This window comes from Quercus suber, unplaced genomic scaffold (assembly GCF_002906115.3).
Source record: "Quercus suber isolate HL8 unplaced genomic scaffold, Cork oak 2.0 scaffold_21, whole genome shotgun sequence".
Classification (NCBI taxonomy): Eukaryota; Viridiplantae; Streptophyta; class Magnoliopsida; order Fagales; family Fagaceae; genus Quercus; species Quercus suber.
The window spans coordinates 144,569-157,292 of record NW_027069486.1 but is presented as its reverse complement, the minus strand read 5'-3'; the positions used below and the strand labels follow the sequence as shown (position 1 = coordinate 157,292).

At 35.6% G+C, this 12,724-nt stretch overlaps 1 long non-coding RNA gene across 2 annotated transcripts; it reads right to left on the bottom strand.

Annotated features, from left to right (window-relative positions):
* Positions 1-2,393: 2,393 nt before the first annotated feature.
* LOC136063613 (uncharacterized) lies at positions 2,394-4,015 on the bottom strand. 2 transcript variants are annotated; one of them, XR_010625241.1, is made up of 3 exons: positions 3,858-4,015; positions 3,205-3,259; positions 2,394-2,684 (listed from the first exon to the last, which is right to left on the bottom strand). It is a non-coding gene; the product is annotated as an uncharacterized LOC136063613 (long non-coding RNA). The 2 variants fall into 2 exon arrangements; XR_010625238.1 differs by having other exon boundaries at positions 2,394-3,259.
* Positions 4,016-12,724: the final 8,709 nt, after the last annotated feature.

Below are 12,724 nucleotides of genomic sequence, written 5' to 3'. Positions count from 1 at the left end.
TTGGGGGGGGGGGGGGGGGGGGAGAATTAATTTTAGAGTAATGCTATGTTTATAACATTTTTACAATAAATCTTATAAAAAAAACTGTTATTGGTGGGTAAAAAAAAATAATATCAGTATTTAGGTCAAATTAGAATTAGTAACAGCTTACTACATTGAATTTGTAGTGAAATTATTGTAAAAATGTTGTGAATGTAAAATTACTCTTATTTTTGTTGTTAAGTTTATAAACCTCTTAACACAATATGTTTAATCTAATATTAAGCCAAGTTGATTAACAAGTTTGTTATTCAAGTATAGGTTAAATAATTATGAGCAAAACAGATATAATGTGGAAAGTAAAGAACACAAAGATCTGATGACCCAGGAAAACCAAACCGATAAAAAACTTAAGGAGGGTTTGACCTAGCTATCCTCAAGGTAAAAACAGATCCACTATGGAAGAATTGAAGTTTGTACAATAGGACTTAGACCACTAACATCCTAATGCTATCTCGTGTAGAAAATTTACTACCACGACTACTTGACAGCTCTGAGTTCACGGACTACTTCTTTCCTTGAATCTACACCAGCACAAGTTCTCCTACTTGTGACTTTGAGACACCTCTCAAAAGTTTTGTTGTTCTTTGAAAGTTCTTTATGTAGCAACTGAATCACCTACCAATTCTTGATGTGAATCTTGATCTTGGTAGAACTATGCGTGTGTTCTAAAGTAAACACCTCTCAAATCTAACAAAAGATTGAACGTACAACCCATCAAAGACTTCTAAAATGTAGCTAGGGTTTTTCCTTTTATACTTGGAGTGAAACACTTAACCCTACACGTCATATGAGCTTGGGCTGCGTTTGAAACTTTTGCAGAATTTTCTAGGCTGCAATTCTCAATTGATCGAGCCTTATTTTTGATCAATTGAGCCTTGCAGTTTTACACAGTAAATTTCTACAAAACACTTGATTCAAACTTACACTTTAACAAACTTTGAGCAAGTTTAAACCTAGACCTATTGTTTTGATCATGGTTTGCCAACATATACAAAGTGAAGTTCTAATACATTTAGTTCCTAAAGTCTTAGAACCTAACATTTGTTGAACCCAAATTTTAGTAATTCTCAAATCAGAGTGTTCAACATTTTTATTAGGGTGGTCACAATAGGTTAGTTTAGCATATAATATTTTTTTAGCTAGTGTATATATGCATTTTTTTGCAAGCCAGCTGCAAGTCAGGTTGGTCCTTTGACCACCCTGGCTTGCATGTGGAGCCGCCAGTGACAGTGGTGGTTTACAGCAATGGTTTATTCACTCTCTTCTTCTATATTTTCCTTCTATTTTCTCTTTGGTTTGAGATTTGTATTCTCTTTGTTTAATTTGAGAGTTTGGGGTTTTAGATTTGGTTGATAAGATCTAATGTTGCTTCAATGTGCTTGGTTTGGATTTTGATTTTAAATGTATATGGATTCTGTGAATCATAAATTTGAATGGGTATGGTGGATTTGTTTTGAGATTTCCTTGGATTTGTTGTTTGTGTTGCTATTATGGTCTGAGTTTTTCTTTAACAAGTCTAGTGTTATAAGTATTGTGGTGGCTGTTGTATTTGTATGTCTTGTGGTGGTTCTAGTGGCGATGGTGGCTATGACAGTGAATAGTGGTAGCTAGGGGTGTGCAGAATATCCGCTTGACTTGCCAACTCGTCCAAGCTATAGTTGACCTTCCCACCCCATGCGGGTCATTAAGTTAGGTGGTTTGTGTCACGCCCTAAACCCAAAAGAGGCCAAAGCATGAGAAATACATCCCAAAGGTACCTATAGATTTTTCCTTTTTGACAATTCAAACTGTAGGAGATCTTTCTTTTCCCTTCTTTTCCACATGATAAGAATATAAAACCATACTAAAATCTCCACATTACAAGTTAGAACTCTATAACACATTTACGAATAATAACTAAAAATCATGTGCCTCCACATAATACATGAATATATTACAAAACTCCAATTAAATTGCACAAAGTCACAATCTTATCAAGAATACCATGCCTAAGGCTAACAAAACTCAAGTGCCCAACCTCATATAGAATTAATTATGGCCTCGTTGAATATAGCAAGATTGAGTCACCAACCATTTACAACACAAGTCTCCAAATTTAACATAGCACTCTAATCATTACCAAAGAAGTAAGCTTCATACCCAAGGTATAGCTAATTGATCGGAAAAATTGTTGGAGGATGGGATGCGTTAAAGCCCAGTAAGTAGCATAATTAATGGGGGTAGGGGAAATGCAAGTTTTATGATGATGAACAGTTTACAAAGCATGTTTTAATTTGGGAAATTTCTAATTGAATACTACAAGATCCTTTTCAATAATAATATAACAAGAATGATAAATAATGAACACAAGGTTTCTCAAAATAATACCATGAAACTCTGCACTATAATTTGTGAGCACTAACAATATAATTCCAAAGCCATAAAATCCAACATATGGTAATTTATCACAAATATACCACACTACCACATAGACTGGTCAAGGGATCCACCTATTCACAACTGGCATGATATTATCCTTTCTGGTATGCAGTCTTTTGGCCCCATGGGCCGCAGTCTTACCCACGCACAATCAAGGAACCTCTTCCTCTCATGGGCAGTAGGGAAGAACGCATCATCCAAAGTGAAAGGGCACTGACCTGGATCTGATTCCGTTGTCACAAAGATTACGAAAACCAAATCGGGTGATCATTGGGAAATCACACATGGCATAGAGTTAAAACCACATAAAGCTCACAAGTTATATTTACTTTCAAATACATAGTTATATCTAGGTAGTATCAAAAAAACCTTAAATAATCTAATTTTCACAAAGCTTATAAGGTTTCCAACTTCACTCTTGTCAAAATGATTTTCTATCAATTTCCTAAATAACAATACAAAATAAGCATCTATAAATTTTCCAGTAACCATAAAATCCATGAATTCATTATCAAAGATTAAATCAATGATGCTCATATTTTCCATGCCAACAATTCATGCATTTCTCCAAATGCAATACCAAATATGATGCACTTTCATATATAATTATATATAATAGGGTCACAACATAACACATTTTAAGAAAACATAATCCCACAAAAAATTTTCCAAAATGCGTTTGACCCAAAAACAATGTTTGTACAACATGGTTATTTTCAAAAAATTCCATTAAAAGCTACTTACCTTGCAACCCGCAAAAAGCTTAATTCTCTAAGCTTCAAATCAGATTATCTAGAACCTAAACAATATCAAACAAACCTATCACAATAAGCATAAAGTTTGAAATTGTATCTAGCTACAAATTAGGAATTGCCAAATAAGCAATTGATTAGGCAAGCCTAGTATTTAACCTCATCAATAATGTATTCCACTTCCAAAGTTTCTCAACAAATTAATTTACAAGGCATAGACTCCCATTATACTCATGAGTCATTCAAGGTATTATCTCTAACATCAAAACCTCGACAATTTTTACGTAGTTTCCACAAGATTTATGTAATATTAACAAGAGACCCATGACACCAAAATCATAATATTCTCCAAGACAAGCAATTTAGAACTTCAACTAACTCCAAATAATCAATAAAAACTATATTCACTATCTATTTCACATTAAAAATCCAAAACCCACAAATCTGCACCACTTAGATAGCTACTATTGTAAAAACTATAAACCCACTCATCAAGTAATTCCACCAATACAAAACTCACACATATAAACACATGAATATCACTTCCAAAGCTCACAAATCACATGGGTATCATTATCAAAGGTTAGATAAAAATAGGCTCAAACAAAAGTATAAAATCCACCAAAAAGATTAGAAATTTTTTACCTCAAATAAAAGATGTGAAGATGCTTAGAAGTTCCTAAGGATTTTCCAATGATCTTGCCGGAAAAATGATGGTGGAGATGGCGGTATGGAGTGGCACCAGTGGGAGAGTGTGAGGGAGCCAGAAGAGTGTTTGAGAGAAAAAGAAAAAGAAGAAAAGAAAAGAGAAGTGAGATAGCTGGCCAAGAGGGAGAGAGTGTGATATTTGTGAGATGTGTGGTGGGGATTAAGTGGGGTAGGTGGGAGCATGTGTGGCCTAAATTTTGACTTCCTTTTTTTTTTTTTTTTTTTTTTAGAGCATGTGTGGCCTAAATTTTGACTTCCTTTTTTTTTTTTTTTTTTTTTTCGGTGACTGGGACGTTACATTGGGCTGGGCGGGTTAGACCCCTAAAATAGCGGATTGGGTTGGGTAATGGATTGAAACATTGCCTACCCTCTACAACCCGACCCGCTCGCTTAATTATAAATAAATAGAAAAATATATATTAGTTCAAAATTTTTAACTGTATATTTTTTATTTGAATTTAATCAATTTACCTAATTAATTTTTTCAGCTAATCAGTAAAAATTCCTTAAACATAATATAAAAAGTAAACATTGAAACCCTAAACTCACTTCAACCGTATACTATATACACTCTCTATTTAGCCTTCACCTTTAGCCAACATTGAAGACTTTTTTTTTAAAAAAAAATTTATTTTATTTTATTTATTTTTTATCATTTAGATTCTTCACCTTCCATCAGCCGCGTACTCTCCTAGACAACCACAAAGGTAATTGTTTTTTTGTCTTGTATTACTTGATGTTTGTATCTATATTTTTTTGAGTATGTTGTTTGTCCTTTTGATTTGGGCTCCATATATTCTTGTAAATCTACAAAATATTTTGTCTTTTGATCCATTATATATATTATAAAAAAGGTTATGGTATTACATGTAAAGCCAACTATACCTACAAACTCAAATCAATCCACTGAAGATGTAAACAAATACAAAATGGCATGTAACATTAGATTGAAAAGGTAAAGGTCATTTAGTTTCTAATAATAGAGTTAGTTTTACTGTTGTGCCCATGTAATACTCTAAGTGGTTCTTAACTTCTTATAGTTTGTAAAACGCTTAGTTTAGGCACCAATATTAGTTATCATTGTATGTAAGTATATATATACTCTATAGTTTATTAAAAGAATAATGTCAACCCACCTAACGCGTTGAGTTGAAACTGCCAAAATTTGTAACTAATTCACCGGATTTAAAATTTGGTGGGTCAGTGATGGATTGAAATTTTCCTAACCCGTTAGTGGCAGATTGGATAGAAATATTGATTTTTACCCACCAAATCCGACCAGCACACACACCTAGTGGCAGTTGTGAGAGTCTGTAACTTGTGAGAGAAAGGGAGAGAAGGTTGAAAGAATTAATAAAAAAAATAATGAAAAATTGAATATTATATTGAAATAAATGTTTGGAATAGATAGATTGATGTGAGTATTTTTTAAAAATGGTTGTGTAAAAAAATAAAAGAGTAGAATCTTAATATAAAAATAGACGAAAAAATTTAGCTGGAATGATGCAATTGCTCTAAGATGGAAGGTATCATTTACTCTACCCTTGTATTTTCACTGCTTTACATGAAGTCATGAACTTCCTATGCTCCTCATCACTCGTGCCTTCTATTCTTTTGGCGCTAGATTCGAAGTCAACAGCATTAGTGTTCCCAGTTTTAAGCCATTCTGTTAAACCTATCCTTAAACCTACCAAATGTGTCGGCATCCAGCCCACACACCTCCTCGAGGGTGTGGAAAGCCCTAAACCCTAAAACCTCAACCCTATAACCTAAAACCTCAACCCTATAACCTAAACCCTAAACCCTAAACCCTATACCCTAAACCCTAAATCCTATACCCTAAACCCTCTACCCTAAACCCTAAACCTTATACCCTAAACCCTAAACCCTAAACCCCATGCTTATGGTACCTTAACAGTGGATGCTTGAGACACATGACTGGAGATCATTTTCTCTTTAAGGTTTTCAAGTCTAAGAAAGGTGGAAATGTCACTTTCGGTGATGGGAGCAAATCACAAATAAAAGGGAAATGTCTCATTTTGAATGAGTCTGGAAAGAAACTCATAAGCGGAGTCCGCATTCTGGATAACCGCTATGGATTGGTACCTGATGCTAACATTGTGTGCAATAGTATTCGTTTGCCAAATGAAAACTTATGGTATCAAAGGATGGGGCATGCTAGCTACAAACATCTGTCAATTGTATCTAAACATGAATCAGTGTTAGGAACCAAAGCTCAGCAGGGTTAGCAATGTTGTGTGTGGACCGTGTTAACTTTGGAAGTAGACGAAAGCAAAACATCCAAGCACTCAGACAATAGCTACATCAAGACCTTTGGAGCTACTACATTTGGATCTCATGGGTCCAACTAGAACCGAATATCCTGGACAAAAGAGATACATCATGGCTGTAGTAGATAATTTCACTAGGTACATTTAGGTCATTCTTCTAAGATCCAAGTCAGATGCTCCTGAGCACATTGAAGCTTTGTGTACAAGACTGCAAAATGAGAAGAACATGAAGATTGATCAAATTCATAGTAATCATGGTAAATAATTCGAGAACTCATACATGGAATCTTTTTGCACTAGATCTAGTATATCTCAAGAATTCTCTGCTTAAAATTAAACACTTACATGAAGTAATAGTAGATACAAGATTTGAGCAGGGATTGGAAAAGGTTACAAGCATTGGACCTTCTGAAGGTAGCCTAGAGAATAAGGGGAATTTAAAGCTAGGAAAAATAAGTTCTGCCTATAACTTTAAAGGCATAGCCCTTTTATAAGCAAAAGAAAACACTATTTTAATAGTGAATAATAAACAGTAAAATTGACTTTTTTACTATTCACCGCGAGCGTTTGGTAAAATCATGTAAGCAATGATGTCAATAAATTTGTTGGTTTGTTCTGTTAGCAGTGGGAATCATTCCCTCGCAGGGAGCAGCAAGAATCCAAACAACAAGAAATAGCTTTAATATTTCATTTACTAGGAGTAGTGGGAATATATATATATATATATATAATTTGATTATTGAGAAAATGGGGTGAGGGGAGGCAAGGAATGAAAACACTTATGAAGAGAATATTAAAGCCCAATTTTTCTTCAATAATTCTGAGAAAGTGACAAGGTTGAAGTATGTACTTTTTGATCGAATGAATATGCATTTTAACCTAGGTTGACTACAATATATTAGCCGATTCATTACTAAACTCACTTTCACTTATCAGTTGAAGTAAGTACGTCCAGATGGAGCCAAGCCCTCGTTTCTGTGACTGTGCAAAATGGTAAGGTAGCTTCTTTAGAGTGGTCACTGGTGTGGTGCTTGTCACAACGTCTCTGATGCCAAAGTCAATATAAGGAAGCTCTTTGGAAAAAAATAAGCAATGTAGTAGAACAACAATAAGTATTTCTAGGTGTGTCTATGTACCTTGTGCTGGTACTTGTGAACGCCTTATATATGTTTCTACAACCCCTAGCCGTTGTGGCAGTTATTGTGGCTTTAATGCCTCTCTTGGTAACAACTTATGCTTAATGATGCGGACTTCAATGGGCTTCCAACGGTCCATGTAGCTGTCTTTGTAACCGCTTGAGGTATTATTGCCCGTATTGAATGGCTTTGCTACCTTCGTCAATGACGTGGACATCTGATCAGCTCGTCTTAGGGGATGACCTTGTTGGTAACGATGATATCGTCCATGGAAGTTGAGTTCATCAGTCCCATCAAAAACTCCTTTGAACTTATGAAATAATACCTCCTCTATCCACCCATCCTAGTACCTCGAAATAATACCTCCTCTATCCACCCATCCTAGTACCTCCACAGCACAGGAAGCCATTACTACTACACCTCTCTATCATAGGAGATGCGGTCGAGAGTATGCTTGCACAAGAAGTCAATGATAAGAATGAGAAAGCAGTGTACTATTTGAGCAAAAGATTTCATGATTATGAGACTAGATACATCCACATAGAGAAGTCATGTTTTGCACTCTGATCGGTGCAAAACTGCAAGTGCACAGTATCGTAGTTTTATAGTAAAGTGATGAGAAGAGTATCGTCCTCAGGGATTGGTAACTTACTTTTGACAAATACCAAAGTTATGCTAATCTTGATTTTATCTACAGAAGTCACTAAGATTGTTGTAATTGGAATTTAAAATAAAATCAAATTAAAGAAAATAAGCAGAGGAAAAAAATATGTTGTTCAAAGATCAAATTAATGGGAAGAAAACTTCTAGGAAATCGATTTCACCTAATCCCTCACTATGCTTTACTCATCTAGCTAATTTAATTTAATTCTCCCTGTTTGTTAGCAATCTCCAAAAAACATCCAAAAGCCTCTTTCGACAGTCAATTGGAAACATTCTTGTTCATCAATTTACACAAGAGTATGCAATTTAATAAAACAAGAAAGCATTAAGACCAATGATTTTAATACTACACAGGTTCATACAAGTCTTTCGATCTCTATATTTACCTATGCCGAAATATTCAAGATCTATCCTATAATTCCCTCTTTCGATAGCAAATCACAAGATCAAAATCATCTAATTAATGGCCGGTTAATTAGAAGCAATAAACTCAGAATAAATCAGACAAACATGAAAAGAATTAATTCAAATCAACATAGAAAAAAACAAGCATAGTTCGGAACTAGATTACATCGTTTTCCTAGAATAAAGAAAATTTAGTTCATGCTAAAAATTAAATTCAACAATAACGAATTCACCATAATTTTTCTAAGAAGATTTGAAGGAAAAAAGGAACACAAAAATCTGCTTTAGCCTCCTTTCTGCTTCAGCCCTCTCTTTTTTTTCTGTTTCAGCTCTTTTTTCTTTTCTGTTTCGGCCTCTTTTTCAGTTTTTCAGCGCCTCCTCTTTTTCAGACGTGTTGCCCTTTTTTCTTTTAGATGTGGTGCCCTTTTCAGCCCAAAACGTTTGTCTTTTTCAGCCCACTGTTTCAGCCCAATAACTTGCTTTCTTCAGCCCAAAAACGTCGCTCCTTTCAGCCCCTGTTTCAGCCCAAAACGTTCCTCTGTTTCAGCCTCTGTTTTTCAGCCCAAAACGTTGCTCTGTTTCAGCGTTTTTCTGCCTTCTTTTCTTTCAGTTCCACCTCTTTTATTTCTCAAACGTGGTGCCCTTTTTTGCTTTAGACGTGGTGCTCTTTTCAGCCCACAAACGAATTTCTTTTCAGCCCATTCACTTAATCAGCCCACTCTTTTTTTTCTCAAACATGTTGCACTTTTTCAGCCCAAAACCTTGCTTTCTTCAGCCCTCTGTTTCAGTTCTCTTTCATTTGGTTAAATCTTTATTTCCTTCAAATCTGAAATAAAATTTAAATAACAATAATGAAGTCTAAAATCAACAAAAAATAAATAAAATTAGACTAAAGCTTAAAGTTGAGAAGTGATAAATTATGCCAAATTATGCAAGTCATCACACTCGTGTGGGCCATACAAAAGTTGAGACACATCATCCTACCAATCCAGATATGGATAGTAGCTAGAATAGATCCATTGAAGTACCTATTTAAGAAACCCACTTTGAGTGGGAGATTGTCAAGATGGTTGATCCTGTTAATAGAATTCAATTTGAAGTATGCTGCAAGAAAAATGATCAAAGGAAGCACCATGTCAGATTTTTGTGCCGAGAACCCCATAAAAGGAGATGATGGAAAAAAAGACTTCCCAGTTGAGGATATTTTGGATATTAAACTAGGGGCATGGAAAATGTATTTTGATGGAGCTATGAACCAATATGAGAATGGGATAGGAGTACTTTTGATCAGCCCTGATGGATCCCATGTGCCTTTGGCTATCAAATTAAAATTTTAGGCTACTAATAACATGGCAGAATATGAAGCTTTTATCGCTAGAATGGAAGCTCTCTAAGAATTAGGGGTAAAAGGAGCAGAGAAATTTGGAGATTCAACCTTGGTTATAGCTCAAGCACAAAAATTGTGGAAGGTAAAGGAAGAACATTAAAAGCCTTGTCAACAATACTTGGAGGATTTGATCAGAACCTTCGATAGGATTGAACCTTTGATAGGATTGCAGATGCCTTGGCTACCTTAGCCTTCATGGATGAAATACCTGAAGGAGTATGGACGCAACACCTAGACATTGGGCAAAGCTATGAACTAGTAAACAAAGGGAAAACTAAGTCTTCAGTCTTGGCTATAGAAGAAGAAGGGGTTCCTTGGTATTATGACATCCTGAAATTCTTGGAAATGGGAGTGTATCCTAACGACACTGATAAGAGAGAACGTTATTCGATAAGGATGATGGTTATGCAATACATCCTATATGAAGGACAGCTCTATAAGAGGTCTTATGATGGTATACATCTCCATTGTTTGAAGAAAGAAGAAGCTAAAAGGGTTATGAAAGAAGTTCATCAAGGGATTTGTGGTCCTCACATGAATGGGAGAATGTTAGCCAAAAAGATCCTAAGGATAGTATACTATTGGAATACGATGGAGATTGATTGTGTAGACTTTGTGAAAAGTTGCCACGACTGCCAGACACATGCAAACTTGAATCATGTGCCACCTAGCAAGCTATACAGCATGACTTCTCCTTGGTCTTTCTCAGTCTGGGGCATAGATGTGATCAAAAGGATAGCCCTAAAGGCTTCGAATGGACACGAATATATCCTAATGGCAATTGACTATTTCACCAAGTGGGTGCAAGTGGCCTCCTACTCCGTATTGAAAGCCAAGCATGTGGCTCAATTCATAGACAATAACATCATTTGCTAGTATAGGGTACCACAAGAGATCATTTCAAATAATGGCTCCCACTTTAAGGGAGAGGTTTGAAGGATTATGGAGTTGTACAACATTGAGCATCACAAGTCTTCACCATACCGACCACAGACTACTAGGGCTGTAGAAGCAGCCAATAAGAACATCAAGAACATCCTAGCCAAGATGGTGGTGACATATAAAGACTAGGTTGAAACCTTTTTTTTGCTTTATGGGGTTACAGACTTCTATCCATGATTCGACTGGGGTAACCCCTTACTCTTTGGTCTGTGGATACGAGGCGGTTCTTCCCACTCAGGTAGAGATACAATCTTTGAGAGTGCTAGTGGAAACCAAGGTCCTAAAGGAAGATTGGATGTGGGAAAGATATGAATAATTGTCTTTGATAGATGAGAAAAGAGCTAGGGTACAATACCATGCACAAAGGTACCAAAAGAAGATTGCTAGAGCATTTAACAAAAAAGTGAAACCTACAAACCTTAGGGAAGGGGCCTTGGTCCTAAAAGTACTTAGAGATGAAACTTTTGATCCAAGGGAGAAGATGAAGTCGAGATGGTTTAGGCCATTTATTATCAAGAAAATCATGTCAGGAGGTGCTACAAGAATTACAGATTTGGATGGAGAAGAGATGCTTCACCCAATCAACATGGATAGGCTTTGAAGATATAACATTTAAAAAAATAATAAGAAGAAGAAGAAATAGCCTGCTAGGTTGAAAACCCAGAAGGGCGGCCTAGGCAAAAATTAAGGCAAAGGAACCCCGTTAGATTGAAAGCCGAAAGGGCGGTCTAGGCAAAAGATAGGGAAAACAGACCATGGGCATGATGAAAAGACCTATAAGGATGTCATGGGAAAAATTACATGGCATGGAAAAAAGAAATGAAAAAGAAAAAAAAAATAATGCCAATAAGCAAAGATAATAAATAGATGATTCTCTTATTGCTCAAATTAAAAGGTAAAAAATTGTTTCCATAGGGGATTTGGAGCATTCCAATCCTTTATTAAATTCAAGAGAAAAGACATGAGAATCATAAAGTGTAGAAAAGAAAAATTTGGGGCATATCAAGGTAGTCAATCAGTCCTCTTTCTTTAGTTGGACCTCTTGTAAGCTTTTTCATCTATGGGAACCCATTTCATTTCAGCCTTTATCCATTTCTTGTACCCCAAAGTTGGATGAATGAACTGAGGAAAACAGATGCCTTTGGTCACCCTCCATTGCGGCCAAGACTCATAGATTCTGCCCAAGATCCTATTTGTAAAAGCCAAGGTATGTAAAGAACCATCATCGCTAGGAGCTCCATGGTGATCACCAAATTACCTTGCAATGAGACAATATAGACACTACATTTTGTATCCCTTACGACTCGGGCCCTCGTTTCCTAATGATGCCCAAACTCTAAAATCCAAGGCCAGTTTAGAGCCTAATCAAATATTGACTTGAAGAGTGTTAAAATGGAAAATATAACCTTTTAAATAAGAAAAAAAAATCTATTTTTGGAAATGAAATGACCAAAGTGGCCCTCGGCCCACATACGTGGGTAGCAGCTTGCGTATGTGGGCCAAAGCATGCGAACGTAGGCACACTCCTATATATGCAGCTAGGGTTTTAGAGACATAAAAAAGGAAATTTTTTTGCAATAATGGCAAAGGTTTGGAATGAATCCCACATCGTCTGAGAGCCATTCTGAAACCCATTTTTTCCACTATATAAAGCCTTACATGGTATATTTTCAAATGACACACAGAAATCCCACAGGGAAAATACAAGATTCACAAGAAAATAGTGAATCAAAAGGGAGTTTTTTACAAAACACCCTCAAGTCAAATTTTTTTTATTGATACATTTTATGGCCCCAATCCTTTTAGTTTAACGTTGCTAATCACATTTTTATTGAATTATGATAGATTCAATTGAGGGAAACAGTCAAAATCAGCTTATAAAGCTTCTCATTTGAGGTATTGAGTCTAACTCTTTCTTTTCATTCCTTTTTCTTTTCTGTCTTTCTTTTAATTTTTAATCTTGTTTGTTTGTCTTAATTA